The following is a 5,561-nucleotide window of genomic DNA, read 5'->3' as shown; positions in this document are numbered from 1 at the left end:
ATCCTCCCCAGGTGCTTTGCCCCCTTTCATTTCTTTCAAAGCCTTCCTTACTTCTTCAGTCGTTAGTAGTGGGATGTCTATCTCCACTGAACTACTTTCTCGTTCGACATTATCCTGGATGTCCCGGCTACTGTACAGATCCCTATAGAACTCCTCGGCTGCTGTGACTATTTTATCCCTATTTGTGATGACATTGCATTGCTTTTCTTTAAGTGCATACATCTTATTTTTCCCCACACCAAGACGCCTCTTCGCTGCTTTCAGGCTACCTCCGTTCTCTACAGCGTATTCGATCCTCTCCATATTATACGTTCGCATGTCAGCTGTCTTACGCTTATTTATTAACTTCGAAAGCTCCGCTAGTTATATTCTGTCAGCTCGGGTGGAGATTGTCATGGTTTGCCATTTCCTAATTAGATCTTTCGTCTCCTGGGAAAGATTACCCAACTCTTAAACCCAAACTTACGCAAACTTAACACTCTCCTAAAATCAAGGAAACACCCACCCTATTCCGCGCACCCTAGCCATGTCCAGCAATATGGTCAGGGGAGAACAACTCGAACATAGCATGTTCCACTCCTTCGAGACATAGGAGGAAGATTTGACCAGCTCGTTAACTCAAGATCGACGCAAGCTGATTGAGAGGGCAAGGGAACGAGGTGCTGCATCTGGTGCCGGTGCCCTAGTCTTCAGGCTCCACACTTGAACTTCCTGTCCTCTCTGTACCCCGTTTTCCTAAACCACAACTGTTTCTTCCAGAACAAAGACATTCATTCATTCATTCATTCATTCATTCATTCATTCATTCATTCATTCATTCTATCTCTCTCTCTTTATTCGTAAAAAGCAAAATTGTTCAGCCCGGCCCAGACATCACAGAATAAACATTTTGAAACACTGACGCTGACGCCTCCTCACTCGAACTGACCAGCACCTCACATCCGGAAGATTTCACGCTCACATTTTAATACACCGAGTTCCTGAGCCACGGTGATTAAAAAACCTCGTTGCTAATCTTTCTCTCTTAGGTGACCTTTAGTAGCTCGTGAAGCATAGATCAGAAATGCAGCAACGGCGTGCGAAAACACTCCGTGGGAGTTGAAGTATGGCTCTCGCGCCTTACATCTCAGGATACAAACGTAGATGTCTCTGCAACTTTTATTGCATATAGCTTGTCGGTCGGTTCACTCCCGTCTGCTTGCCATGTTATACGAAGTTTTCGTCTGATGTGTGGCTTGAGGTCACTGTAGGGTGGGGCTGTTATGTGCACTGTATTTCTAAGAGCAGCAGCAGCGGCCTTCTGGTCTGCCATCCCAGAGGGTCCTGGAACGCAGCATGCAGTTATTTAAAAATTTGAAGAATACCCGGACATAATAGCCTTAAAAATATGATTGAGAACATAGATTTTAGAGAGCTTTCTGCAGTCCACGCACAATGCTAGGGGAAAATCGACACGGCTGAGGAGGTCGCTGGTGAGTGGATGCCACCGGCTACAAGCGCGACCTGAATGGCATTAACCGAAATAAAGTTTTTCTGTCTGTCTGTCTGTCCGTGTGCACAATGGACTTCAGAGTTGTGGAATATGTGGAAATATGTGGAAATGTGATTTAAAACCATTAAGGAGCTGTACGGTTTTGCCATGAAAATACTTTTATGGAAGTTCATTGCATCACAGACCCTAAAGTTTGATCCGTGCGCAGCCCAAGACATTGTGGAAATAGTTTTCGAGCGTCGGTGTAAAACTCTGCAGACCCATACTTCTCCTGCAGAAGCAACAACTGCTGCAGAATCGCCCTACTCGGCTTATTCCCGGCTGCAACTCCGTCGCCATGGCGTCGCCGTCACACTTAAACACTAGTATTGACTTTGATCCCAACAGCGGCAGAGCCATCTCAGCCCCCGGACCATGGCACCAAATTGTACGAGACCCCCACGCCTGCAAGGAGCCGCCAACATGGCCGGCAGCGACACATCGGACACCCACGCGTAGCGCCGCACGACCACAGCTTCCGGACAGCGACTTGGAGCCTGACTAAGGGCCCTAGTCAGGCTCCAAGACATTAGCCTCTGCTCCTCCTTCTGTACTGAAAGCAATAAGAAAGAAAGAAAGAAATAAAGAAAGAAAGAAAGAAAGGAGGAAAGAAAGAAGGAAAGGAAGAAAGAAATAAATAAAGAAAGAAAAAGAGAAAGAAAGAAATAAAAAAAGAAAGGAAGAAAGAAAGAAAGGAAGCTAATGTACCGAATGCAAGTCGGGCTCCGCCTGGCTTTGTGGAGCGATCGCCAAGTTTCTCAGAGCATCTAGAAGGCAAGGAACATATCCGATGCTGCATTCTATGCTCATGCTGTACCCAAACTCAAGCCGCTCAAAACGTAATCACTGCAATCACCCCCCCCCCCCCCCCCGACGCCTGCGCCCTTGCACTGAACGAGGTTACCTCTATACAACTTGGAGCAACGACACAAGAAGTACTGCCCTACCTGAAACCACCACCAGGCACGTATTCAAGGGTAATAACGAGACTCGATCTCAACACCACCAACAAGCAGCTCCCCTACATCTTATCAGCTAACGGCCCACGTATACTGCATGCCCGAATCCTCGGAACGTCCAAATCAACTCTAATCGCGTCTCCTTCTACATCAAGGCGCATGGCCTATTAACCTGTTGCGCCTTTACTGACAAGTCACACAGTGCTGTGCACTTTGCGGTGAACATGGACACTGAAGAGCTGTCTGCCGCAATCCCGACGCCACCATCCGCCAGCAATGACAAGCGACAGACCCCCAATCAGACCACGACTGCAAGCCCGCATGTCAGCCCTCCGGACTAGATCACGGCCAACACAGCGTACAAAGAAACTACGACCGCTGCCGCCCACCTCCCAACTATGGCATGAACACCCCAACCAGAACTGCCATCGACTAGCAACTAATTACGACCCTAGCCCGCAACAAAGGCCGTCTGCCGACGAAACGGATCCAACCCACCAAGGAAACTGGTCAGCCATCGTTGCACCCCACTCAGTGCTCGTACATCTCACCTCTCCGCCCCCCCGCCTACCACGCCTACGACCTCACCACCTCCCGACAAACGCAACAAGGTGCTTCAAGCACAAAATGCACTGCTGAAACAACAGCTAGAACAGGCACCACTACGCACTGCAACACTTGAAAATCGCGTGGAGCAGGTGCTTGCTCAAATGCAATACCTCGCCAGCAAACTCGCCAGCCAACAGCTGACAGAAACGTAGCAGCAGTATCCTTGACCCCATCCGCCCGAATCGCCAACAGAAACGTAGAATCCTTGCCCGCCAGCCCACTGTGCCAGTCCAGCTCAGCCACTTCAAGCACCTTATAGACGACAATGGTAGCGCCTTAATGCATGTTAAACATGATGGATTAAAGGCTACACGGTTTTGAGGAAACCAAGAAAGCCAAAGAAGGCCACAAGAAGCCCACGAGGCGACATTTACCCCTAAAACAAGACGAAACATCGTCTACCTTTATGGTAGACGATGTTTCGTCTAGTTTAGGGGGTAAATGATCTTCTGGTAGATGATCTTCCGGATCTTACCACGCGCCGAAAATTTTTTCGTTTGTCCTTTTTTATTTTCTCTACCACTGAGAATCATCTTGTTTAACTACTCACATTCTTCCCGTCCATTATATGTCCACCCTCAATAACGATGAATGCAAAGTTGATCCCATATTTGCGAGGACAAAAAATGTCAAAATTCTCCTGTAGCGTTGTCTATACAGGAGTGAAAAGTTCTTCCTCATATTGTGTCTCTCACTGACACTTCTGTTTTTAAATCTGCGTGGGGTATAGGATGTTTTGAAATGTATAAGATCTACAAATACCACTTTTGTCAGCTTTTTGATTTCTTTTTTAACATTGAATTATTTCTAAACCTGACCCCCTCGAGTGCCTGGTTCAGTAGTGTCATGCAGTGCAGATGTCAATTGCCCTCTTACGCTCTCTCTCTCCATTTTTAAATGCGGAGCATTTCTTAGGCTCGCGATGTCACTCGTCGATGTTGTCGGCGCCGTCCACACGCTTACTGCGCATGCGTGTCGCGTCGAGGCGCAGGTGCGCGTCTCTCCCCCGTACCCTCCTCGCTCTCAACAACAGGTGCGGCGGTGCGGGAGGAGCGCGTGTACCCGTGCGCTCCGTCGCTCTCAACAACAGCTGCGGCGGTGCGGGGGGAGTGCGTCTGTGCACGCTTGCGTCGTAACTACCCGTGCGCTGCGTCGCGCTGAACAGTAACGGCAGCAGGGCGTGTACACGTGATAACGGCGTGGTGGGTGCGTGGAAAGTTCGCGCGCTTGTGTACGGAAGTGTGCGCATGCGCGTCTCTCCCCCGTACTCCTCTCCCTCGAACGCGGGCGGTGTGTATATAAGCGGCGGAGCGCGCGTTCAGAATTCAGTCAAGGGCGTCTTTGCTTGGCTTTCGCTTGACTTGACTCTTTGCTTGACGGCACCAAGCAATAAAGACAGACTTTAACTTTACACTCCTTGCGTTCGCTTCTCCTTCATTCAATAAATAAGAATAATAAAGACGAAATAACAATTAAGCATTCCCAAACCATACCCAATTACGCAACATTCACGCGATACCCCCACCACTCTGCGACGCATTTACTCGAGTTCCCCCCGTGGGAAGATGCGGGCAGGTTTTTTTGTAATTGAACCTTTTACACATATATGCGTCTGACTGCTGCTTGTAGTTTGTGTTGATATGTGTTCAGTTATACCTTGTTTGAACTGAATCCCCGCCTTTGTAATGCCCTTCGGGGCCCTTAGGGTATTCAAAATAAATAAATAAATAAAAATACGCTTTAATCCCATCGTAACAGAAAAATAACCCCCACCCCCGCTCAGCCTGTGGCGACGCCACTCGCTCTTCCCGCAAAAAGCAACCCACGCTTACCCACAACACACGGCAGCAGAAACTCGACCTCATCGCATTGCAAGACACATATGCTGACACTGTTACTCTACACGGCTACAGCACATATGTCAACAGCCTCGGCTCCCGCACCGATATCCTGATACAATTAACCCAAATGGCCCAATCACACATTTTGCCACATGACATCGACTATGAATTTGTGGAAATCATAACACACCAGCTAAATCAAGACAGTTTGTTTGTACTTAACGTCTACAGCTCCCCAAGCAAACCCCTCCCCGGCACCAAAAAACTCCTTAAAAATGTCCGCTAGCGCACGCGGGCACAGGTTAATCATGCTTGGCGACTTCGGTGCCCAAGATACAGCATTAAAATAACTAAAAGACACTAAGAAAAGCAAAACACTGTATGATGCAACACTTCAAAACCTTTGGCATTTGTGTAACATTTCGGATCTCCCGGCTAGAATCGGCAAAGGCATTTCCAGAGACCTCACCTCAGAAACCCCTAACCTAACCTTCACATATAGCATTAAGAGCGTCACATGGACGCGACTCGATGAGACATTCGGCAGCAGTCACCGCATGATACAACTGCAAATCGCCCACACCGAAGACACGCTAATGAACACATGCGCACCGCCAGGCT

The sequence above is a fragment of the Haemaphysalis longicornis genome, unplaced genomic scaffold (genome assembly GCF_048455015.1).
Source record: "Haemaphysalis longicornis isolate Haplotype H1 unplaced genomic scaffold, Haemaphysalis longicornis Haplotype H1 scaffold_12, whole genome shotgun sequence".
Lineage (NCBI taxonomy): Eukaryota > Metazoa > Arthropoda > Arachnida > Ixodida > Ixodidae > Haemaphysalis > Haemaphysalis longicornis.
The sequence above is the reverse complement of the archived record's forward strand: the minus strand, read 5'-3'. Positions refer to the sequence as shown.